Source organism: Monodelphis domestica, chromosome 2 (assembly GCF_027887165.1).
Source record: "Monodelphis domestica isolate mMonDom1 chromosome 2, mMonDom1.pri, whole genome shotgun sequence".
In the NCBI taxonomy this organism is placed as follows: domain Eukaryota; kingdom Metazoa; phylum Chordata; class Mammalia; order Didelphimorphia; family Didelphidae; genus Monodelphis; species Monodelphis domestica.
Window position 1 is genome coordinate 60,431,561 of NC_077228.1, and position 27,483 is coordinate 60,459,043.

At 38.4% G+C, this 27,483-nt stretch overlaps 1 long non-coding RNA gene across 1 annotated transcript; it reads left to right on the forward strand.

Annotated features, from left to right (window-relative positions):
- Positions 1 to 391: 391 nt before the first annotated feature.
- Positions 392 to 21,400, forward strand: LOC103102212 (uncharacterized). Its single transcript, XR_461254.2, has 3 exons — positions 392 to 479; positions 4,447 to 4,556; positions 20,132 to 21,400. It is a non-coding gene; the product is annotated as an uncharacterized LOC103102212 (long non-coding RNA).
- The last annotated feature ends 6,083 nt before the right edge of the window (positions 21,401 to 27,483 follow it).

Consider the following 27,483-nt stretch of genomic DNA (forward strand, 5'->3'; position numbering starts at 1 on the left):
GCTAGAAGGGACTTCAGAAGTTATCTAATGTAACCTTCTCATTATATAGCAGAGGAAAATGAGCTCAGGCATTGTATGACTTGCCCAAGGGAGTTTCTGGGGTTTTTTTTAATAATTAATAATTTTTCTATAATGTAATGAAAGCTCCATATGAGTCAACATATCAGCCAAAAATGATAATGTTATCATAATCTGCATTAAGAGAGGAATAGTGCCCAGGATGGGGAAATGTGCCCAATATGCTCCACTCCGCTGGTCAGGGTACCTCTGAAGTGCTCATTAGTGTGGAAAGGAAACTAGACTAACAATTTGTGTGGGGGAAGGGCCAACTGGGAGTGGCAGTTGGGTCTTGTGACTAGCACTTCCTTCCTGCCAGGAGAGGTCTTGCGTCCTGGGGTTGGAGGAGAGAGGAGCTTGTTCAGCCCAGTCGGGAGTGGCATGCTCTTCTTGGTTCAGCCCAAAGACACAGGCTTCTAAAGGTTAGAATTGTTCTTGTTTACTTTCTATGTACTGCTAAGATTCTGAATTAGAACAATGAGAGTAGACGGGAGTGGGACAAACTCTCCGCCAGCCTCTGGGGCCTGGCCTCAGGTCTGAAACTGAGAAAAACTCCAATCCCAACTAGTTATCAAACTTTATGTTATTTGAATACTCAGTCAGATAAGTGGACTATCTTTTCTGGTCATAGAGGGAGCTGAACTTCAGTTTCAGTCATTCAAAGATAAACCGTCCTTATTGGACCCCTGCTGTTTCCTCTCAGCAGGGGGCATCTCCCTCCCTTGATCACCAAGCAATATTCCCTTTCTCCCTTTAACTCCTTCTTTCTCCTATACAAACCTCCCATTATTCCCCATTTATCCCATTTTTCCCAATCCTATTTCTTTTCCCAATAAATATTACATTAGTTGGGCTCCACATTTTAGAGAAGACAAAGACAAGCTGAAGTATATCTAAAAGAGGATTACCAAGATGGTTATAGAACTGGAGAATATCCATAGAAGAATCAACTGAAGGATCTTTTTCTCTAGAAAATAAAAGGCCTAATGGAAAAATGATACTTAAATTCAAATAGCTGAAACCCTGACATATCAAAGAAGGATTAGATTTCTTTTATTTGGTCCCAGAGGGCAAGAATCTAAGCACTGGTTGAAAACTGCAAAAGCAGATATAAGCTTGACATTAGGAAAAACTGCCTAATAATTAGGAAGTAGCTATCCAAAAATGGAATGATCTGTGCCAGGGGTTTCCCCTCAGTGGAAAGCTTCAAGTGGAAGACATGACTACTTGTTAGGAATATTGTAGAATAGCTTCTTGGACTCAGATCAGACTTAGATGCCTCTGAGGTCCCATTCATCTTTTAAACTGAATCTAGTATGGTGATGGGTCCACAGTAGGCACTCAGTTAATTCATGTGTGATTGATGAGTTTGGAAGCCCAAAAGATAATTAAATAGAAGTTTTAAAAATCTTTTTATTTTCTGACTATTTTTTATTTTTTCTTATTGTATGAATAAGTTGATTATTTTCTCCCAAGTTATATGTATATATATATATATACATATATACATATATATGTATATATATATATATATATATGTAAAGCAAGGAAGAAGCAAACAGACAACTGGGAATAGCATCCATATGGGGTAGGAAGAAAGTTCAGGGGATATAGCTTCCTTTTGTTTTTCCATCTTCTCCCCACTTAGCCAATGATTTCAGGATGTTCTTTGTTGTTTGCTAAGTTTCCTCAGTTTCTTTAATTTCTCAAAAATGTTTTAGGTCTAGACCTAAAATTGAAACAACTTGCCCAGAGCCCTACAGCTAGTAATTATCAGAGCTGACAATCAGATGGAGGACTGCTGAATCTCTGTCCTATCCTCCATGTTGTCTCTGTCTTCTCCTAAAGGACAGGGATGGTATCTCTTTCAGCTCCATAAATCACCATTCTTCCATTCCTTCCCCAGAACATAGTACCTTGCACAAAATAAGCACTCAATAAGCATTAATATCATCAGTCAATAGAGGAAGCCAAAGTGACTAGGACCCAAAGAAATGGAGGGAGTTAATTAACCAAGGAACATGACAGACAAGTAACAGGGTCAGGGCTAGAACTAAGGTCTTTCCATGAGAAAGAGCTGCTCTATAACATCCTGAGACTCCTTATTACATGATTGTTCATCCCAAAGTGTTGGCATATGAATTTCTTGTTCGTTCTCCCAGTTTAATTTAAGCAGTGAGTAGTACCAAGCAGTTGAGAAAGCCAAGAACGTCAGGTCCTCCTAATTGGACACACTTCCCTTACCAGTCCCTGAAAGTCTATCTAAAGATACAGGGGACAAATGGTCAGCCTGAATCATGGACTTCAAGGCCACCACATATGTCCACTCTTTATTATGCTTAACACTCTGCATTTCTGGGCTACAGAATCTATTTCAAGAGACAAAAGAAATATATAGCAGTTTTAGGGACAAGTATCTGTTTCTCTCTAGGTTTCTCCTCTCTAGTCTTCCAACCCTGAACCAAAGCTCTGGGATCACATCTGATGATTCTTTACTGTACTTAGCTATTGTGGCTACTTTGCATTTCTGGGCAACAGAAATCTATTTCAAGAGGCAAAAAAATTACATAAAGATTATAGGTCTAAGAGTCTTTCCCCTTCCAATTTCCTTCTCATTTTAGCCTTCCAGACTCTGGTCTACCTAAGGAGAATTGTTTCTTAAAGCAGCTAAATTGTCTGTCCTATACTTTGTTATATGCTGTCTTTTTTTTTTACTTTAACTTTTCCATTCTAGAAACCATGAAGGGAAAAACAGCTTACAGAAAACACAGCAAGAAACCTAAAATGATCTCACGAGCATTTAAGGATAAAACTAGAAAGATAATAGATGAAAAACTGTAAAATCTGTAAATATTTCTATGACAAACTTTTTGCTTCATTAAAGTAGAACCAATACATTTGGGTTCTAACATCACAGCATTAATATAAGAAATGGCCCTAAAGAAAAAGATGGGGAAAGTAAATGGAGAACAAAAAGGATTCTATGATAGGGGTTATGTAATTTTGAGAGTGTTGAGGGATCAAATTTAAATAAACTCATTCAATTAAAATTTATGAAGAACCTACTATGTGCTAGGCAATTAAAATAACCTTTACTTTCTATCTTGGAATTGATACTAATTATTCAGTTACAAAGCAGGAATGTTAAGGGCTAGACAAGTGGGGTTAAATGATTTGACTGGAGCCACACAGCTAGTCTGAGGTCAGATTTAAACCCAGGACCTCCCATCCCCAGGCTTGGTTCTCTATCCACCAAGCCACCTAGCTGCCTCCAGACAATTTTTTTAAAGCACTGGGATTACAGAGATTAAAATGGAATAGTTTATGTACTCAAGGACTTTACATTCTGTTGGGAATTAACATGTGAATAGAAAAATACAAAAAATTATACAAAATAATTTATGGGGAAGGAAAATAAGAATGTGGGAAATCAGGATCATCTTCCTTTAGGAGATGATACTTGAATTTTGAAGAAAACAAGAGTTTCTATTAGTCTGAAGCAAAGGTAATGAATTGTAGGCATGAAGGACAGCCTGCAGAAAGGCATGGCTATGGAAGATGAAATAGTGTATATGGGGAAGGAAATAGATGAGTTTGACTGGAATATTGGGTGTGCTAAGAGTAATGTGAAATAAGCCTAATAAGGTAGGTTGGAACCAGATTCTGAAGGGATTTAAAAGCTAGAGTTTAGATTTTATTTAAAGGCAATAGGGAATCACTGAAGCTTCTTGATTAACATGACTAAAACTGAATAGTTTTATCAAAAGCTTGGAGAATGGATTGAAATAGAGAAAGACTTCAGGGAAAGAAACAAGTAGGAGGCTGTTGAAATATTCCACATGAGAGATGATGTGGATTAGAACTGGGATAGTGGCTGTATGAATGGGAGAGGGGTAGGTACAGATGTAAGAAATTATTGTGGAATTAGAATGAACAAGAGTTGGCAACTGATTGGATATGAGGGCTAAAGGACAGGGAAGAGTGGATATATACATACATTGAGAGCATTGCTGATGAAGTCATCAGAAGGGAACTGTGAATTTTAAAACTACTCCACCCTACTCAGACTGTACTTTAGAAGATTTGATTTAGCTATCTCCTGATTGTAACAATGAAGACACTCTCTTTAACAGAATCAGGAATGTCTTGTAGTACTTTACATTGCTCCACCCTACTTAGTCTAACAAGGCCAGGAATGTCTGCACCCATACTCAAGGATTAAGTATCTAGGAGGATGGCCTTCAACAGACATGTGCAGAAACAGCTGACAGACCCCTGAACTGTCCTAAGTCAAACTAAGCTACCATTGGTACAGATGAGACAAAGGAAAGTGATGTAAAACTGTCTATATAGGGCACATCACTTCCTCTCTTCACGCTTTTTCCCCAGAGAGGTGGATCTGGCTGATCACTTCCTGTGAGCAGCCTGGGCGCCAGTTTGATCCTGGAACTCGAGCCTGGAGGAACTCCCTCAGACAGCTTCCTTGAGACGGTCACATGGTGAGTGATAAGACTGACTTCCCTTTCCTTTGACTCTCAAGGGAGGCCCTTGACCAAGGCCTTTATGTCCTGCCTGGCTCAGCCCAAGCCAGAGCAGTTTAAATTAACTCTTTCCTCTCTTTCCCTCTTCTCTTTAATTCCTTCTCTCTATGTTAATTTAAATCACCATAATTTCCAGCTGACTTAGGTATTTTATTATTTGGGATTTTCCCTGGCAACCAATTAATTTAGATTTTAAGTCACAACTATAAAATTATCCTTTACAGAACAGACATACTTTCTTCTTTTCTCTTTAACTCTTACCTTCCTTCATAGAATCCATACTGTGTATCATTTCAAGGAAAAAGAGTGGTAAGGGCTAAGAAATAGGGGTTAAGTGATTTGCCCAGGGTCACACATCTAGGAAGTGTTGGAGGCCAGATTTGAACCCAAGACCTCCCGTCTCTAGGCCTGACTCTCAATCTGCTGAGCCCCCTAGCTAGCCCTTAGAGAACAGGCATATTTTTGCCATTATATTTTATAGCAGGCTGCATTTTTATAGTCATGTAATTTACTGAAAGTGATAGAGAATACACAATTCCTAAGGTGATTATCATTTATTGACTATCAAAAAACATTTCATTTGGACAGCAAAGCAATGTCTGATGGAAATGTCAAAATCACGAAAGAATCCTTGAAAGGTATAAAGAAACAGCCTTGTTTAATGAGCCTCTAATTATTACTGTCAAATGAGGCAACATAAACCCAGGAGATAGATGTTTGTCCTAAGATATTTACCACCATTGAAAGGGAGGATGCCTGGTATAGAGTCTGAATGGAAGAGTGGCCTCCTATAGGTGATACACTCTACAGTAAGTTCCTTTTTGAAGATGTGATGATTGTATCAATTTCTGTACCAATACAGACATTCCAGAATGAAACCCACAATCACTCAAAAAGAGTTTCTACTAATTGTACATAAGAGAGCTATCCTCAGAGGAAAAAAAATGACTGAACACCTTTTGTCCAAACTATGTAGTTTTGTGGGCATGTCATAGAGTTGGCACAGGGGTATGTATATCAGTCCTAACCTGAATGATCCACTAGTGAGCTAAGCCCAGAATTTACTAGGAGGGGAAGAAAATACTTGATTGATTCTGTGAATTTCATGGTTCTTCTAATAATTTCTTCTCTTTAATAGACTGGCCTTATCCAGGAACTCCTCCTTTTCTCCAGAAGATTATCTTAAGATCATAAAAGGCTGGTACTATCCAGGCATTGCCTTTTTTTCTTGAAGGCTTTTTAAAAATTATTTTCCAGGAAATCTTTTCCTCTCCTTTATACCTGGAAGACTGGGTTGTCTAGCTCCATCTTCCCCTATAGTCATAGCGTTGAAAGATTCTGCCTTGCTTTTCAGGTCATGTGGGTAAGAACAGGTACAACTATAATATATCTTTACCCCTGTATCTCCATGGCTGCCACTAGAGAATACTGTGGTATTGATGTGGGGGGAAACCATGTTGTATTTCTGGATTCTAGTCTATTCTAAACTGTTTCTCTGACACTGCTCTAAATCCATCTTTTCCACAACATCATTTATAGTCTTAGTCCAAACTGAGTAGTGGTTCTTCTAAACCTTGATTCTCTTTTTCAATCAAATCATTCTGATTATTGAGACTTACTCACCTTCAGTGAGAAGGTAGCATAATGTCATGGAGGGAGAGATGACCTTGGAGTAAGGAAGACCTGGGCTAAAATCCTACCTCTGGCACAGCCTGGACACATAATCCTGGGGAGTTTGACTCTAGTTCAAGGCAAATATCTAAAACTAAATTATAAGGTATGAACTGAACTATAGAGTAGTTTTCTCATTGGAAGTTCCTTCTGCTAATGAAATCATAGGTCCAGTCCTTATCCCTTTCTAATGAGGTGTGAATGAATGGAAAATTAAGCAGGACCTGGAAATGTTCTAGTGAGAAGTCAGTGGGAATATCCACTTCCTTTATAGGTAGATGTCATCTATATCCATAAAAGGTTGATTCTTAAGAAATGTAATGAAGTTAATCTACTTAAAACTCATGTTGGTTGAGTTCCCCTCTCATAGTTGTTAGTTGATCTTAAAAGAAACACAAATGTAATCAATTTCCTCCGTTCAAGTCCCCATTATTCTCTCCCCACTAATTATATTTTCTTGCTATCCATTCCTGCTGACATGGAGATCATCAATTCTGTGTGTGTGTGTGTGTGTGTGTGTGTGTGCTAACTCTTTGGCAAACTGTCTTTTCTTTTTTCTTTTTTTTTCTTTTTGGCTGTTCACTGCATCAGCATGGTAGGGAGAGGAAGGGGGGCTTCCTTGCTGGGGAATTCCAAGCAATGCATTTTTTAAAATTGGCTTTCCCCTTTTTTCTGGCTTTTCTACCTTTTTGTTCCAATTATTTTGGGCTTCTTGCCCAGGCATATTTGATCCAAAATTCTCACATAGCTGCCAATGCTGAACAGTCATTGTACTAAGCTGTGAAAAGGTCTTCTGAAGAAATCTACTTTCCAGTGACTTCTCACCTCTACTTTCTCTCCTTTCCTTTTACTGCTGGTTAGAGCTGTCTAATTTACAACTTGCCTCTCAGTGGGGATGTTGTCTTTTGTCTTAGCATTTACTAAGGCATCACAATATTGACTTCTAAGCAAGGCATAGCTTCTCTGCTCAGGATCCTTCTTTTTAAAAGTTCTGAGCTAACTTAAGGAAAAGGAGTTGGAAAAAATGGTATCGATATATGAATCAGTCTAGGCAACAATATAAACATTTCTTTTTCTATCACCAGGGTCTGCTGCTATAGCTAGTCAAGATATCCTCTTTTGGCCCTTACGATGTCTTTCAGAGAGTCATTGGAATTAAAGCTGCTGGAAGAAACTTTGCCTAATCCTCAGCAAAATGACTTATCTAGGTCCATGCATTTAGTATTCAAACTCAAGTCTCCCAGACACTGAATTAATAAGTTCATTTTCTACCTCCTAAGGTGATCTTCAAGTTAAGTCTCCAAAAATTTTTTACAGTTGTGGTTTCTCAAACCCTTTCTTAATCCCTTCTCTTCTAAGTCCTGATTTGTAGGATCTCCTCTTCCTTTCTTTCTTTTACGTCATTTCTTAGTCCCTCCTTTGTCAGAAGGATGAGAGATGTCAGATCATCAAGCCAACAATACTCCAGCCCAAAGCAGATTGACAAATAATTGGGAAATGTTTAGCAAAATAAATAAAACTACAATGGGGCCTATATAATGTTATTATGTGGTTTTCTAAGTCAATATGCTTTTAAATAGAACCTTATGTATGGATTACTGGCCTATTTTTCTATTTGGTTTTGACTTCAGTTCTGTGAATGAAGAACAATTTGAATCTTTGGAAGAAAAAAATGTTTGGGTGACTTTATTCCTTTCTTTGGCATGAAAAAAACAAAGAAAACTGTCTGAGTATACCCACAATCTCAGTCTCCTCCTAGAGAAAGGCTTCTCTTTTGTTCTACTTGTCTTCCCAGAAGCTCCACCAACATTAAAGAACATCCTGGGGTGTTTTGAAACATTCTAGAATACTCCTTTGACACCTAGCTTCCGTTATGTAGCATAACATACTGTTATTATAATACAACGTATTCCTTTGAGGCTTGTGTTACAGCCCAACATCCTGAGAGGAGACAGAAGACAGTAGGAATCTTATCTCTGGAAGCATTTATAATGGCAGTATACAGGAAAATAGAAAAGGACATCACTCCAATCTCCAAGGAAACTGAAAAACTCCATTACTCTAAGGGCAGAACTGGGAAATTTATAATCAGTTTCAGGGGAGGAACATAATGATTAGCAAATAAAAGAAGATTCCGTAATTATTCTTGCAAAAACCTCCTCCACAATAAGCTTCTTTGCTGTCTACTGCAGGTCATATTCTATTTCCTTATATATGGCCACTGCCTAGCTGACTGCAGCTTTCCGATGGTCCAAGAGCTGGTCAGTTCCATTTGGTTGCCAAACTCTTACTTCAGTTGACAAGGCATCTTTTTGCAGAGTGTAGCATTTTCTGGTCAGCAGGATGTCTGGAATGGCCATGAATTTCATTCTCCTCTAATAAGTGACCTCATCTAGGTCTCTTTTACCTTAAAATAAAACACATCCCACAAAAGTTCGCTTCACTTTTGAGTTTCTCATGTATATTCTGGGGAGTTATTGTAATTGAATAGTATTGTGATAAGACACTTTTTAAAAAAAAAATCCCCACAAGCCAGGCAAAAGCTTGAATAGATATTCTGCCTGTTTGTCACTCTTAATTTTCTTCCTATCAAGTTCAACTCCTCCTGTCATTTCCCACAACGACAAATGGAAGAAATCACAATCCCAAAGCCTTGGCTCTGGATGTAAATTCATATTAAAGACTTACAAAGTTTCCAGGAAAAAAAAAGAAAAGAGTATGCAGCCTCTTTTAGGTTCTTGGCAGAGGGAGCTCTCATAGGACCAAAACATCTCTCTCATCATTATTCATGGATATTCTTAAGGTCCTTCTATGGAGTTAAGGTTTCATGGAGCAGGTAGATGGCTCACTGAATAAAGCTCAGAGTTTGGAGTCAGAAAGACCTCAGTTCAAATCCAACTTAATACTTATTAGTTGTGTGACCCTGAATATAAGTCACTTTACCTCTACTTGCTTCCATTTCCTCAACTGTAAACTGCATATAAGAACATTACCTATTCCTCATGGTTATTATGAAGATCAAACAAGATGATATTTGTAAAGAATATATAGAGTACCAGGATGGGATTTAGGAAGACCTGAGTTCAAATCCAGTCTTAGGTGCTGACTAGATATGTGATCCTGGGCAAGATCCTCAAATCCTGTTTGCCACAGTTTCTTGATCTGTAAAATGAGCTGGAGAAGGAAATGGCAAATCATTCTAGCATAGTATCTTTTCTAAGAAAACTGCAAATGGAGTCACAAAAAATCAATCATGGCTGGAACAACTGAACCACAGCAATAACACAATACCTGACACATGATAAGTGTGCTATATAAATGGTAGCTATTGTTATGGGAGGAATAGCAATTAAGGTGGGAAACTCATTACTCCCTACATTCATGTAGCAGGCAACTAATGGACTCATGAGGGTGAAGCTTTGATAGTGGGAGTCAAAAAGTAGGAACCTGGAGTATTTTTCCAGGGTCCTAATAAGGAATAGGGCAGGATGAAGAAGGCACTGAAACTCTGAAGGAGATGGAGAATAGAAAGAAAAGGAAGCACCAAAGGAAGGTAAGGAGATGTCAAAGAGAAGCTCAAGTTTGCTTTTAGCCATTTTAAATAATATTCATGAAGGTGGGCCCATTGGTTTGATCCTATGAACCAACAATGATGGGAAGTCCTTTAATAGGACAGAGATAAACCTGAATCACTAAACTGGAAAGCTAGTATAAGTGTGGAGAGGGAAGAGATTTCAATATTACTTATTTTTTTTTAAATTTAAACATTATTTTATTTGGTCGTTTTCATACATTATTCATTGGAAACAAAGATCATTTTCTTTTCCTCCCCTCCCTCACCCCCCACCCCCTCCCTGCCTTTCCCTCTCCCATAGCTGACGCATGATTCCACTGGTTATCATATGTGTTCTTGACTCGAACCTATTTCCCTGTTGTTGGAATTTGCATTAGAGTGTTCATTTAGAGTCTCTCCTCAGTCTTATCTCCTCCAACCCTGTAGTCAAGCAGTTGCTTTTCATCAGTGTTTTTACTCCCACAGTTTATCCTCTGCTTGTGGGTAGTATTATTTTTTTTTTTAGATCCCTGCAGATTGTTCAGGGACATTGCATTGATACTAATGGAGAAGTCCATCACCTTCGATTGTACCACAATGTATCAGTCTCTGTGTACAATGTTTTCCTGGTTCTGCTCCTTTCGCTCTGCATCACTTCCTGGAGGTTGTTCCAGTCTCCATGGAACTCCTCCACTTTATTATTCCTTTTAGCACAATAGTATTCCATCAAATATTACTTATTTTTAATGTTAATTTCTTAAATTCTTACCTTCTATATTAGAATCGATAGTAAGCAATTGGTGCCAAGGCAGAAGAATGGTAAGAGCTAGACAAATGGGGTTAAGTGAATTGCCCAGGAAATGCCTAAGACCAGATTTGAATCTAGAACCTCCTTTCTCCAGGTCTGTCTCTCTATCCACTAAGCCACTTAGCTGCCCCCAAGAGCAAAATTATTTAGAGCAAGAGATACTTTAAATAAATATGTATATACATACACATATGAATATATATTAATCATATTCCAATATGACTGGTTTCTTTTATAATCCTATATATTTTATATTGTGTATTTAAATACATCATTCTGAGAGAGTATCCATAGGGTTCATTAGATTGCCAAAAGCATTCATAACACCAAAAAGGTTAAGAACCCCAAATCTAGAGCAAAATATCCAGAGCGTTCAGTGATAAATATCTTCAAGAGGCTATGAGCTGGAAGGATGGTCTTCAAATTCAACAAATATTTATTAAAAACCTACTATATGCAGAGAATTGCTAGAGATTTGAAAAGATAGGAAATATGACATCTGTAATCCTTATTGTCCATTCCCTGGATCCACAAGACATATGGCTTGAATATCATCTTCCTTAACTCTACAAAGAGTCAGGGTATCTCTGTATTAATTATCTACTGAAAGAATACATTATCTGAGTTGCCTACTAAGTGGCATTTTACTTGAGATGCTAGTCCAATGGTCTTATTGGAGTCTCTTTGGCACTTGTCTGAGATAATCTTCCTAACGGGAAGTGGTAACCTCCTTAAGAGGTCCCCTTTGGCACCAAAGGATACTCAGCCTAAGGATATTTAGATATCTTCTAAGAATGAACCTGAAGATAGTTGGGCTAGGTCCAGAATAAATATTTGGGATTAAATGAAGCATTACTCAAAATATTAGCTCTGTAGTCTGTAAATAGCTCATGAGTTCCCAAACCATATGTCTGGGTTCTCTTCTCTCAGTCATGGCTCACTGCACCTAAAGGTTCAGAGACAGTATATTGAGATCATAAAGTTTATTGAACATAGTGAAAATGGAAAGAAATAGGCTCTAGCATTTCCTGACTGTTCCTCTGCTTATCCTCCTAGATCTTTGGAAGGTGGTAGTCAGAAATTTCTGGACCACCGATGTCCATAAGTCATCAAAATAAAGAAGGGAGGGGGTGTATCTGACACTTTGGCTCAGAATCATGGAAAATAACAGGTAAAGGAGAGAAAAGAGTTCACCAGTCTGACAGAAGCCCCAATAACTGCCATTGTGAGGATTTTTGATCCTCACTCTTTATGTTCTGATCTCTGCTGTAATGTTTCTGTAGCAATGTTCTCTGAAAGTCTTATTCATTGTTGATCTTGTTTATCTCATGGAAATACAGTAGCCAGTAGCACCCACCACCCATGTGGTAAGCAGGAAGTTTAACCCTCAAGGTCTTTGGAAGGAAAAATTGACAGATGATCCTAGATGTTAAAGCAGAAATCTAATGCATATCTATGCAATTGTTTGGCTCCCTGCTCCATGCAAATGCTCATATCTTGGGACTCCCTGTGAGTAGGAAAGAGAAATCATGCCCTTACATGTCCTAAGATAATCAGAAACTGCTTTTCTAGCATCTCCATTTTAACTCTAAACCTAGATTCCTAACCCTAATACTTTTTCTTATTCTAATATGGCTGCTCCTCAGTGATATACCACTCTTTGATGTCAAAGTCATGCCCAACACATGCCCAACAATAAACTGCCACAATAAAGAACACCAGAACATGGGTCTGGAGACTCAAGCCTGGGTTCTATTCTCAAGTCAGGTTCCTCTTTTGTTAAATGATTTTATTTACTTTTTTGTGGAAAAACAAATGACATCATGCAGGTGAAAGTACTTTGAAAAGTACTATGAGTCAGTTTTTGCCCTAAGCCTCAGATGAGTGAGAAACTCCTTTGACTCATGGAGTGGTATGTTGTTGCTGTTATTAAGCCATTTTTGACTCTTCTTAATCCTATTTTTCTTGGTTTTCTTGGCAAAGATACTGGAGTGGTTTGCCAGTTCCTTCTCCAGCTCATTGTACAGATGAGGAAACTGAAGCAAATAGGGTTAAATGACTTGCCCAGGATCACACAGCTAGTAATAAATGTTGAGGCTGCATTTGAACTCAGGAAGATGAGTCTTCCTGACTCCTGGCCTGGCACTCTATCCACTTCCCCACCTAACTGCCTTATGCAGTATCCTCTCCTCTGTAATCTCCAAGTGGATATAGTCATTGTGACTTACTGACAGCAGACCTGACCTTGACAAAGTTGGAGTGATGGTTCTATAGATCTGGAGATGCTTTCTTCTCACAGCTTTGTCAAAGTATTTCCCATTTCCCCTGACTGGAAGTCAGGAAGCCTGAGTTCTACTAAAAGAACTACTAAATAATAACTAAATAACTACTAAAAACCCCTCTCTGCCTGCGGTTCCTCATCTGGAGAATGATCTCCCTTCCATCTCTCAAATAAACCATCTATCGAGCTTGAACATTTTAAGCTTCTCCAATACTTGGGATGGCTCTTGGCGGAAAGAGTATGGATTAAGAGCCTGACCCTGCCATTAATTAATAATGTGACCTTGTGAAAATCACTTGATCATGCTGATACTCAGTTTCTTCACCTGTAAAATATAGAGTTTGAACTAGCTGAACTTTAAGGTCTCTTTGGACTGGGAAGCTCCATTAATCCAGAAACTTATAGTTGGAAATATGGAAAATCAAACCATTGTTGATTTGAGAGGACCTGACTGATAAGGATAAAATGCATAGAAGGACCCAAAGGAGACAGGTGTGGGAGGAAAGGATAAAAAAGTGAAAAATGGAGATGTGTTTCCTGAGGGGAGCAAGGGATAAGGAAGGAAAAGTGTACCACACAGGGTAGATTTCAGAGTGATTAATGAGAAGTAACCCAACAAAGGACTAGAAATACTTTGTTACGATCCCCAAATGAGGTTTCACATTTTAAAAAGTTGAGAGCTCCAACTGGAGAGAAAATCTTCATTGTACATTCAAGAAGAATTTCAGTTTAATGCAAAACAATCCAGGGATGATTTTTTAGAAGTGAATGTTTTACTGATTAGTTTGAATTTTTCTGGTTGTAGTTTGTGTTCAGTGAACACTACTAATGGGTGCAATTTGGGTTTTCTGTTGAATCGCCAAGCTGTGATTTCATTCCCTCCCTGGAGAGTCACATACAATGCAGCCTCCTTTCCTATTTTTTTTTCCTTCCCTCTATAATCTCTAAGTGAGTATAGTCATTGTGACTTACTGATAGCAGACCTGACCTTGACAAAGGTAGGGGGTGGTTCCATAGATCTAGAGATGCTCTCTTCCCACAGATTCGTCAGAGTGTTTCCCATTTGACTAACAATGAAGCCCATGTTCATCTAATTCCAGGCCCTGAGCATCACAATCAAATATTTCTTGATCTCTGATCTGTTATGCAATGTCTCTGGGATGTGCTCTGACATTTTTCATTGGAGACATTGGAGAATGTACTCCCCTCCAACATCTACCACTTATCGTCAGACCTGAGACTCGGGCTACTTTTCATTCATTCATAGTTCATACAATAAGCATGCTTAGTAATCAATTAGATTTATATTCCTGATTCTAATGTATAATAAGTGTTAAACTGCTTTCTTCAGGGTTGGCCTAATAGAAACAGCATTGAAGCTAGAATCAGGAAAGCAGCAGATTGGGATCCCTCTTCTCTCACTTAGTAGCTGTAAAAGTTGGCAATATTAACTTATTAGACTAGGTTTTCTTACTCCAGTGGAGACAGTAAAGCATATAGGTAGGGACATCTAGGATGACTGATGAGTACTCATGAATGGTTGCACCTGAGTCCAAAAGAATACTACCAATACCTGTGGTTAGCCTTCCCAGATATATTCAAAATCAATGCCTATTTTTGCTTACTTCAGTACAAAACAACATACCCCCAAACATCTGCAAGCCACTCAAATGACTATCTCCATTCTCAGGGAAGGCTTTAATTGTGCTTCTACAGTCCAATGGATCTGTGTCCTAGTTTATTGTGGGAATCTTTTCCAATGGTGAAGACCCATTCCTTTCTGCCACCCATGACAATTTCTGCCATTATCCTCCCATCAGTTGAGAATAGCCCCAATGTGCTGGAGGCCTTCTTTGCTTATCTTCAACATTTCAAAGATATCAATGTGTCACATGTTCTATCCATCAGTTATTTCTCATTCTTGTTTTTGCCTAGTCTGCCTTCTTTCAAAACATTTTAATGGGGTTTCTTGTTTTTGTAGTACAGACATTTTTCAAAATATTTACCCTGCTCCCACTCCTTAATTGAACTCTCAAGGAAAAAAAGAGTTAAGTGAAGAAAGAGACCAAGGCTGATGACATAGACAATATTCTTTAGTAAAGCTATATCTCTCTACTGAGAGGAGGGAAGCATATTAAATTACTTTTTTTCAGAACCATTATTAATTCACTTTTTAGCTATTTAATGTTAATCTTACTTTTAGAGCTTTAAAAATTTAAATTGTAATGTAAATGTGTGTATTATTTATGGTTCTACTTTTTTCCACCTGTTCTGCATCAGTTCAAATAAATATTTCTATGTTTATCTGAATTCCTCATATTCATCAACTCTTACTATACAATAAAAATCTGTCAATATATACTATAATTTGTTCAGTCATTTATCAAATTATGAGCATCCACCATGTTCCCAATTATTTACTACCATAAAAGTACAGCTATGAATGGTCTAGGATAGGCAGAGACCTTAAATTCTACCTTTGATTCCCTTGAGATACATGCCCAATAGTGGGCTCACTGGGATAAAGAGAGGGTATAAATGCTTCAGACATTTTTCTTGCATAATTCCAAACTGAAACATAAAAAGATTGTACCGTTTCTCAGTTTTATCCACAGTTTTCCATTTCCTTTTTCAGTCATAGATTCCATCAATGAAATCCTATACATTATTTCTTCTCTGTCTCTTGTTATAGCCCACACATTTCCCACATATATTTTTCTACATTCTTTTGGCTATTCTTCATTTTCAGATCTTCAGAGACTATATTTCTATGAAGCAGAGTCATTAATTATTACTATTAGAATATTGGCATTAAAAAGATGGACCTTTGTTTCAGAGAGAACCTTGGAGTCATAAAAATAACCTTGCAATTTCCCAAAGGTAATCCAGATTGTTCTCCTGCTCCAGTTTCATTCTAGAGCCAACTCATTGTCCACTGCAGTATCTGTCTATGATATCTATTATTATTGGTGGACCAACTCTGTACATTGTCCATACAAATACAGATGACAGTCTGGTAATACAGACTGTTATTCTTGTGTTTGTTCCCCCCCGCTCAGGGGATAGTCAAACCAAACTCTTTTGATTGATTATGTGTCTCGTTTAGGAGTCACTGAAATGTTCTTGGACTTGGTGCAATGAGCACAATGTCATATGCAAATAAGAATATTTGGGGACCTTACCATCTGTGAGTAATTCTTCTTTGAAATGGTCTCTGAGCTGGATGTCCCCCATGACATTGGCAAACATCTTTGGTGAATGTTCATTTCCCTATTTTATGCCTCAATTAGTATTAATTATCAGAGGATCATCAAACAAGGTTATCTCTGTTGTTATATCCTTTGAGAAATCTCTCATACACAGCTTGGTCCTGATTAGTTCAAATAATCTACAGAAATGATCACATTATTGAAATTTTCCCTGCATATTTCCATTGGGCTGGAACCAATGACCATATATTACAGAACTGTAGCTTCAAATAGCATGAATTTGAATGAATGTGATCCTTTCAGTGGATTCTTATTTACACTAATCAGGACTTTTTATACATACATGAAAGATACTTTGCTAGGACAGCCTTTAAGGTAACATTTTGCTTCAACAATATCAATTCTCTGTTTCTAATAGAGCTGTTAGCATTGGACAATATTTACTGAATTTGACTCCCTAATATTAATAATGAGACATACTTATAAACATAAGGTAGGAACCAATAAATTTCATTTATTAATAATGAAGTCTAGTACAAACTCCTACTTACATGAGCAAATCAATTTGGAAACAGAGACATGAGAAAATTACTTTAATACCTAAACACATTAAGACAATGACACTGATTTGCACTATTTCCTATTGAAGTCGAACTGAAATAAAGTAATTGACATAACAAGGAAAGCAAAAGAATCCATCAACAGTCTTAAATATGACTGTTTCTTTTCTGAGTAGAGAGTTAATAATAGCCATGTATAACACCAGTTTAGAACATAAATTCATATTAAAAACATCATAAGAAAAAGACAAAAATGACAACAGCCAATGTTGGAGGAGTCATGGAATGATAGATTCCACTAGTACATTATTGGCAGAAATGTGAAATGACACAATTTTGGAAAGCAATTTGGGATAATACAAATAAATTGACTAAAATTTCCATATCCTTTGAACCAGAGACTCCATACTCATACCATTAATAGGAAGAAAGTCCCTATTAATAACAAATAGTTATAGTAGCACTTTTGTGATAGCTAAGAATTGGGGGGGTAGTAGTTGCTCATCAGTTGGGGAATAGATAAACAAATTTTGGTACATGGATTTAACAGAATATTACTAGGCTATAAAATTATTTTTGTGATGAAGACAGAGAAGTATGGAAAGATCTATAAGAGTTGATGCTCAGTGAAGTAAGCAAAGTCAGGAAAATGTACACATTGTAAACAATGATTACAACAGTGTAAACAGAAAGAATAACTACACCCTAAAAAATCAAATGTATATCAAAATTATAAAAATTAAGCAAGACTTGAATGGAAAGAAAGCATCCCAAATCCAAAAAGTGAAAAGTCTGCCAGTATTACACATTACACATATTTCCAGATTTTTTCAATACATGATCAGTTATTCTGATTTTTTTTCCTTTAAAAAATACCATTTGTTGTTTTATATGGTTCTCTGAAAGGGGGAGGGAGAAGTATAATGGATATAACTATAGTAATGTAAGAAAACATCAAAAACAGTGATTTAAAAATGCATAAATGTTTCCCCCTAAAAATAACATAAGAAATATAGTTGATAAATGTATTATTATTCTATAGGATATTATTGGATCACATATGTCTATTTGTCATCCAACCCTTTGTAATTTTAAGGTCTAGTGAATATATGAGATTTTGCTCTAGTCATGACAAGATGAAACCAATTATTCTGTATATTTCAGCTTTGTAAACACAAAAATTGTGTCTACACATATAGCCAATTTAACAAACAACTAGTTGTCCATCAGAATAAGTAAATGAAGGGCACCAACAGTACAATTTAGTCTGTTGACTCAAATCGTTTAACTGTTAGTATTTGTTGTTGTTTTTATTCTCTCTCCTTTCTTTTCCTTTTTCTAATTTGTCAGTCAAACCAGGCAGCCTGAAGGTTAACTAAGTGAGTATCCCTTGCACGTATCAAGAGAATCCCAGTGGAGTCCAAAATTTAAGTCCAGATAATCCATCCACTGAAGAGAAAGGTGTTTTTCATAACTCTGCTTCCCACAGGAATCTTTCTTGCTGGGAAAAATAATAGGTGGAGATGTGCTACAGAGAACACCAAACTTATCAAGACATCTAGATGTGTATGTGGGAGGCTGCATTTCTACCCTGAAGCAATAGTTTGAAGTTGTCATTTTAATGAAATATTTTACCTCTGGTGGTTCTCGGTTGGGAGAATGGTTTAAGACAACACAATCATAATCATAAAACATTAGAAGTGCAAGAGACTTTAGAGATCATCTACTCCAATCCCCTCTCTTTACAGAGGAAGAAATGAAGACCCAGAGAGGCAAATTAACTTACCCAAAGTCACAAAGCTCTTTAACTAATAATAGCTCTTGCAGGGGCATGCTGTAGCCTGTTTCTACCTGCTCAAGAGAGGTAGCCCTGGTTGCAAATTTTTAGAATAATTTACACCTCAGAAACAAGCAAATGCTACAAATAGTCTTTCTTTACTGCTTTGTTGATTTGTCAAGGCTTAAGAAAGTGATGTAGAAAATGTGAATGAAGCAGATTAAACTGAAATGTGTGTCCTACAGCCCAGAGAGAAGGTTATTAAACAATTTTGAGCATACCCCTGTGAACTTGGAGTTAGGAAAAATCTGAGTTCACATCCCACTTTAGACTCTAGCTGTATGATTCTGGGCAAGTTCACCTCTTTGTGAATCTATTTCCTGCTCTGTACAATAAAGGGGTTGGATCCAATAGCCTCCAAGGTCCCTTTCAGCTCCAAATTTATAATAGTATGATTTTTTTTCTAGTTCTTTACAGTTCACAGAATATTTTCCTTACAACCCTGTGAGAAAGATAGTATTGTGATCCTTATTTTACACAGGAGGAAACTGAGGGTGAAAATGTTGAGGTGTCCTACCCAGGTGTCTTTAACTGCAAGCCTCGGGCTCGTTCTACTACTAAGAGTCATGGGAGAACTAGAATGGTCTTCTCTTGTATATCATCAGACTGTCTCGTGAAGGATGCTACATTGCCCGGAAGAATGTTCTTAGGAATGTTCTTCCCTTGGTTGCATCCTCACCTTACAGTGAGTGAGGTCTCAGATCCCATAGCTTTTTATCAAAGGCTCCCAACAGGTCAGCTTAAATCTACAGACGAATCTGGTTGGTTTTCCAAGGCAGCTGCTCCTGCCTCCCCCTCCTCCCGCTTCCTCCCTCCTCTTCCTGCCTCTCTGCAGTAGAGACATGCTCTGCTCTGTCAGCAGTCCCTGGTCAGTAACTTGTACTGGCAGCACCGTGCCCCTGGCAGGATTCTGAAGGCTTCGGGGAAATTAGAGCAGCCTCTCCCCTGGACAGAGCTGAGGACTCCTGCGCTTTGGGATAAGCGCCTGGCAGAGGAGTTGGACCCCCATTAGAGTCTCCATCTCTCCTTTCTCATCTCCTCCCCCTTCCCCAAATCTCAGCGCCCATTATGAGATGGAGCCCAGACAAAATTGTGAGCCGAGGGTCTCTCGGTCCTCACTGAAGTCAATGGTTTTCCTTTTAATCCCGGGGTAATTCCCCATCGCTAGAATAAAGGAAGTTGTAGAGAATTGCAGAGAAACTCACACCCCCCTTTCACCAAACAACAGAAAAGTAAGCTGAGCACTTAAGGGTTTTTAAGACTGTTTTCTTCTTCATAAAACCCGGGTGCAGGAATCATTTAAATTGCAAGTGAGATTCTTGGAAATGGCAAATAGAAACTCCCTTCATCTTCTTAGCTCTCCTAGGCAAAGGGATCACAGAGAGAGTGGTACAGAGGCTATTAAAGACCAGTAGGCGAGACCAAAAAATAACCTGCTCCCTTGGTTTCTGGACGGGTAACAATTGGCCATGGATGGCTTTCAATGTCCAGAAAGGGTCATTAAGCAGCCCATCTGTTCTCCTTGCATGATGGCTTAGTTGTTCTTCTTTTTGCTTAGCACTGAAATGACATAGATGAATACAGAGAATTTCTGATTGTTGTTTTTTTTTTTAGTTGAGTGGGGAAGAGGGTTCTTGGAGGAAAAGGTGATGGCAGCCATCTAGCACTGAGTGGGACCAGCAAAGCCCTGAAATCTCTCCAAGAATCCTGGATAAAGCTGCTGCCTTATGGTAATAAAGTGAACCCAAGCTAGCTTCTTAAGAATCCTGAAAGACAATGTTTCTTTCTTCCTGGCTGCTTTCAAAACCTCATTTATGCCCTGATGCTACCAAGGAAGAGACAGACCAGGGAACTGGCTGAGGGCTGTTCCCTCTTCTCCCCCATCTCTTCTCCCCCAAACTTTTAATTATAGTGGTTTATTCAGATTCTTCTAGAGTGCATTTATCCTGGTTTGTTTCCTTTCTTGTTCCACCTCAAAATAACTTTACAATCAAACAATATTTATTGAAAGACTTGTGAGTTCCCCTGTTAGGCACAGAAAGCCAAATAAAAAAAGCTCAAGATCTAATTTCGGACCTTAAGGAAATGATCATTAAGTCTCTTCCTAAGGGGACCCTGGCACTGGATTCTAGGCATTTGCCGATGGAAGGGGTTTTAGGCATTATCTAAACTAAAGGCTTTGTTTCACAGTTGTCATAACCGAGTCCTAGAGAAGTACAGGTACTCACTCAAGGTTAAGCAGTTAATTAGAGGGAGAGCCAGAATCCCAATCCAGAGGTCCTACTAGAACACAGTCTCCTTAAGGATCACAGCACATTATAATTGGAATAGGTTTTAGGAATTATTTGGCCTATTTTACTAATTGGGAACTGGTACCCAGGGGGGTAACTGATAGGACCTGGCTTGTCAGTGGCACAGGTGAGTTTTATACCTTGTTCCTCAGACTCCCAAATCAGTGTTTTTTCTTTTATATTTCTCTTTGCCACTATTTCCCAGGAAAAGTGTCTAAGAGGCAACTAGGTTGTTCAGTGGCAAGAGCACCAGACAAAGCAATTAGACCCCAGTTTATGCTCTGCCTTAGATCCTTACTAGCTCTGTGACCCTGGGCAAGTCACTTAATCTCTGCCCAACCTAGCTTCCTCAAATATAAAACAGGAAACCTACTTCCTCGATTGTTTGAAGATCGAATCTGGAAAGTACTTGGCATAGTGCCAGGCACATAGAAAATGCTTAATAAAAGCTTGTCTTCTTTCATTAAGTGCCTTCTATGTACCAGTCATTAAGTCTATGCTAAGCATGGAAGATACAAAGAAAGGTAAAAAATGATCCCCATCTCAAATGAGTTTATAATCTAAAGAGAAAAATAACATAAACAACTATAGGAAAACATTACATATAATATATACCATATTTCTATTATTTAATATATGCATAGATAGATATATAGCATTTGTATACATATTAACTTATGAATAAACATTAATATACATTATAAATAAATCAAAATAATTATTTATTATATTAATATGCTAATTAATTATATGATTATATATGACAATTATATAATTGCCAATAAATATTAACATAATATCTCTCTGTATGTGTTATGTGTAATATATATGCACACAGATATATGACACTGGAGGTAATCTGAGATGGAAGGCACTAACACTAAAGAGGGCTGGGAAAGGCTTCTAGCAGAAGGCAGGACTTTAGCTGAGTCTTGAAGGAAAGCAGGGCAGTCAGAATGGAGAGAGGAAGGAGGAACATTCCAGCCATGGAAGATAGCCAGGGAAAATGCACAGAGTCAGGAGACAGAGCATTCTGTTCAAGGAACTGCAGATAAAGTACTGTGTTTGTATCATAGGGTTTGGAGAGAAGGAAGGTATAAGAAGGCTGGAAAGATAGGAAGGAGCCAGGTCATGACAGGCTTTAGAAACCAAACAGAGGATTTTATATTTGATCCTAGAGGTAACAGGGAGCCATTGGAGTTTACTGAAGAGAAGGTGATATAGTAAGACCTGTGTTTTAAGAAGATCACTTTGATAGCTGACTGGAGAATGGATTAGAATGGGGAAAAACTTGAGGCAGGGATTGAGGTGATCTGAAGGCTTGAACCCCAATTATAGTCTTGACCAATAAGCATTCATTAAGTGCCTGTTATGTCTCAGGTACTGTGCTAAACTTTTGTTACTGTTTAATCATTTGCCCATTTGGGGTTTTCTTGGCAAAGATAATAGAGTGGCTTGCCATTTCCTTTTTCAACTCATTTTACAGATGAGGAACTGAGGCAAACAGGGTCACACAGCTAATAAATGTCCAAGGCTGGATTTGAACTGAGGAAGATGAGTCTTCCTGACTTAGGCATAGCATTGTATCCACTATGGCACCATCTAGCTGCCCTATGCTAAACATGGTAGATACAAATAAGAAAAAGAAGCACCAAGCAGCTTACAATCAAATAAATAAATCAATAATCAATAAATCGCAAATCAATAAAAAAAAAGAAGCTAAAAAGGGAAGGAAGGATGCCAGAGGATACCTGGCCAAGGAAGAAGGTTTGTGGAGTCAAAAACAGGCAGAGCAGCTGACTGGAAAATGGAAAAGTTAGGTGGAAAATTCTGAGTCCTCAATAAAAGGAGGTTTGGAAGAAGTTATTTCTCCACCTTCTTAACTTCCAATCAGATGGTAGAAGCAACTGAGGAAGCTCAGGTATTATGTACCAAAGCTGAATCAATCTCCAGGGAAGTGACAGTATCAGAGGAAAGAAGGGAGCTTCGATGAGAGATATTACCAAGGTAGAATCAATAGAACTTGGTGATTGACTGGATATTGAAGATAAAAGACTGACCTATATTGTAACACCTATATTGTAAGCTCAGGTGTCTGGGGAAATGGTGTGTCTCTCAAAAGCAAAAGGAACTTAGAGGAAAAAAGTTTTTTTTTTTTTAGGGTGAGGGGAGATTTTGAGTTCAGTTTTTGCGGTGTTGAGCTTAAAATGTCTATGAGACAATCAGTTTGAGATATCCAGAAAACAGTTGCAGATCCAACACTAAAGATGAAGAAAGATGGGCTGGATAAAGAGCTGAGAATCATCTGCATAAAGATGATCATGAAATTCATGGGAGCTGATTAGGGAGCCAAAACCTCCTGACCTCCCTCCCAGGCTATTAAAATAGCCTTCTAGCCAGTCTTCCTGTCTCAAGTCTTTCTCCATACTAATCCATAATCCATTGTGATTTATCTAAAGCATAGGTCGGACCATGTCACTCCCATCTTCAATGAGCTCTCATGGTTCTCTGTCACCTTCACAAACAAATATGAAATCCTCAGCTTGACATTTAAAGCTCTTCATAATCTGGCCTACCATCTTTTTAGTCTTCTTGAGTCTAGCTCCTTTCCATACACTCTATGATCTGGCTACATTGGTGTGTTTTCAATTCCTTGGATAGTATACACCTTCTTGATTGTCAATGCCTTCTAGTGGCTGTCCCCTCACTTCTGCCTCTTATTCAGACCCAACTCAAGTCTTGTTTTCTGCAAGAGGTATCTCCCACACCTCCTAGCTGTTAATGTCTTCCCTTTGTACATTCCCTTTATTGATTCTGTATATGTCTTGTATGTACCTACTAATTTACAATGATGTCCCCCTCACTGGAATGTACAGTCCTTTAGGACAGAGATAATTTTTGTTTTTCTTTGTATCCTTAGGTTTTAGCATAGTGCTTGGCAGATAGATGGCAGAGATCAATTAGTAAATCAGTCATAGAGAGTTGTCTAAGGCTCACTGAAGCTAGTAATTGTATGAGGTTAGATTTGAATAAAAGTCTCCTGGACTTCAGGTTCATCATTTTATCTAGTATATCAAATTGCTTCCCTAAACATAGATTCATGTACATATACGTGTATTATTGTATCTGGGCTTTGACATTTGCCCACATCACCTAAGATGAAGACACCCATATGGGAAACTCTGAGGATCTGCTTATAGGTGAAGACATGATCTGTTCTACCTCATGTTTAGAAGTAGCCTCTTTTTCTCTAGTAGCTAGGTGGATCAGTGGATGGAGTGATGGGCCTGAGGTCAGGAAGATTCATCTCCTTGAGTTCAAATTTGGCCTTAGATGCTTTACTACTTGTGTGACTGTGGGCAAATCATTTACCCCTGTTTGCTTCAATATTTTCATCTGTTAAATGAGTTGGAGAAGGAAATGATAAAATAATTCAATATTTTTGCTAAGAAAAACCCAAATGAAGTCATGATGAGTTAGACATGACTAAGCAACCACAAGTATATATGGTTATATAACCTTAACATGTTACCTTTAAAACTACTGTACTTACTTCTGGTCAAGATGGAGGCTTAGAGAAAGCTAAAGTTCAGATCTCCGGAAACCCTTCCCTACCGAACTCAAACTATATGCTCCTAGGGCACCGAAATTCAAAACGAACAACAGCATAGACCCCGGGAATCCTCCTCCTGAACCTGGATCAAAAGGTACGCCCCCCCCAAAAGCCAGAACCCGAGATCACTCGGACCTAAGGGGTAGGCAGAAGGAAGGTCCCAGGACCCATCCCCCCCAACCCAGAGCCCCGAGTCCGAGTCCGAGGCAGCAGAGGCAACCTCAGAGCCCCATGGCCTGCTATTCTTAAGGCAGCTTCCTGAAAACAACCTGACTCAGACGAGGGGGCACCCAACACAGACAGCAGGGAAACAGAGACAGGGGGAGCTTGTAACCCCCTGGCTGGATCCTTCCATCTAAGTCTCACAGAAGGTCCCTGCCTCAGGGCATACTCAGTTTAACCCAGGGAAAGCTAATCCTATCAGGAGCTCTCAGAGTTCATGGAAGCCCTGGCCCCTCCCCCCTCAGAGTGCTGGCTCTTCTGACAGGCTAAGGCACAGAAACAAATACCACTCGGAAAGGGCCAAGCCAGGCTCAGAGCATGGAAGTAAGGCAACGGAGAAGCATCGAGAGGAAACTGAGGAGGACAGTAACACAAAAACACCAGCAATTCCTGGATTCCCCAGGAAGACAGAACAACAACTGCATAGAACAGACAATCTGCCTGGGGCCAAAACCTCTGAACACCAGACAGAGATAAGAAAAGCTAGTCCTCCCCACTCAGATAGAGATGGCAAACTCCACAGAAGCACAAAAGCCCAAAAAATTCCAAGAAAAACAAGAAGAAGGGGGCGACTTTGGACATATTTTATGGAGCAAAAATACAAAATACAGAGAAGATAGAAGAGGAAGCACAAGCAAATGCTCCGAAACCTTCCAAAGGAAATGGAAACTCTCCAAAAACCCATGAAGAATTTGATTTGGAAAGGATCAAAAAGATGGAAGCCTTCTGGGAGGAAAAGTGGGAAATAATGCAAAAGAAATTCATGCATCTTCAAAACCAGTTTGACCAAACTGAAAAGGAAAACCAGGCTTTAAAGGTCAAAATTAGGCAACTTGAAGACTATGAGCAAGAACTAATAAAGCAAAGCCAAAAGACCAAGAAATTAGAAGAGAACATAAAATATCTCACTGACAAAGTCATAGACTTGGAAAATAGAGGGAGAAGAGACAATTTAAGAATAATTGGACTACCAGAAAATCCAGATATAAAATGCAAACTCGACATCGTAATACAAGATATAATCAAAGAAAATTGCCCAGAGATCCTAGAACAAGAGGGCAATATAGGCATTGAAAGAGTTCATAGAACACCCTCTACACTAAACCCCCAAAAGACAACTCCCAGGAATGTAATTGCCAAATTCCAAAGCTTTCAAACAAAAGAAAAAATCTTACAAGAAGCCAGAAAAAGACAATTTAGATATAAAGAAATGCCAATCAGGGTCACACAAGACCTTGCAAGTTCCACTCTGAATGACCGTAAGGCATGGAACATGATTTTCAGAAAGGCAAGAGAGCTGGGTCTTCAACCAGGAATCAGCTATCCATCAAAACTGACTATATACTTCCAAGGGAAAGTATGGGCATTCAACAAAATAGAAGATTTCCAAGGTTTTGCAAAGAAAAGACCAGAGCTCTGTAGAAAGTTCGATATCAAAAAACAAAGAGCATGGAATACCTGAAAAAGTAAATATGAAGGAAAGGGAAAAGGAGAAAAATGTTATCTTTTTCTTTTACTCAAACTCTCTTCTATAAGGACTACATTTATATCAATCTATGTATACTAACATGTGGGGAAAATGTAATGTGTAAATAGGGGGAAAAGAAAGACCAAATAGAATAATCGTTCTCATACAAAGATTCACATGGGAAGAGTAGGGGAAGAAAACTCCTCTAAGAAGGAGAGGAAGAGAGTTTTCACTTAAACCTTACTCTCAGGGAAATCAACTCTGAGAGGGAAGAACATCCAGATCCATTAGGATCTTGAATTCTATCTTACCCAACAAGGGAAGGGAGAAGGGAAAACCAAGGGGGTAGGGGGAAGGGAACACAAAAAAGGGAGGGAAGAAGAGGGGGAAGGGGGAGGGAACAAAAAGGGAGGGACTAGAAAGGGAAACATATCAAGGGAGGGGACAAGGGGGACTGATTTAAAGTAAATCACTGGACTAAAAGGTAGAGCTGAAGAAGAAAGTTTAGAATTAGGAAAGGATATCAAAATGCCAGGGAGTCCACAAGTGACAGTCATAACTTTGAACATGAATGGGATGAACTCACCCATAAAACATAGACGAATAGCAGAATGAATTAGAATCCAAAACCCTACGATATGTTGTCTTCAAGAAACACACATGAGAAGGGTAGACACCCACAAGGTCAGAATTAAAGGATGGAGTAAGACCTTCTGGGCCTCAACTGACAGAAAGAAGGCAGGAGTGACAATCATGATATCTGATAAAGCCAAAGCAAAAATAGACCTGATCAAAAGGGATAGGGAAGGTGATTATATTTTGTTAAAAGGGACTTTAGATAATGAGGAAATATCACTAATCAACATGTATGTACCAAATAATATAGCACCCAAATTTCTAATGGAGAAACTAGGAGAATTGAAGGGAGAAATAGACAGTAAAACCATATTAGTGGGAGACTTGAACCAACCATTATCAAATTTAGATAAATCAAATCAAAAAATGAATAAGAAATAGGTAAAAGAAGTGAACAAAATCTTAGAAAAATTAGAATTAATAGACTTATGGAGAAAAATAAATAGGGATAAAAAGGAATACACCTTCTTCTCAGCACCACATGGCACATTCACAAAGATTGACCATACACTAGGTCACAGAAACATGGCACACAAATGCAGAAAAGCAGAAATAAAAATGCAGCCTTTTCAGACCACAAGGCAATAAAAATAATGATCAGTAATGGTACATGGAAAAACAAATCAAAAAATAATTGGAAATTAAACAATATGATACTCCAAAATCGTTTAGTTAGAGAAGAAATCATAGAAACAATAATTTCATCGAGGAAAATGACAATGGTGAAACATCCTTT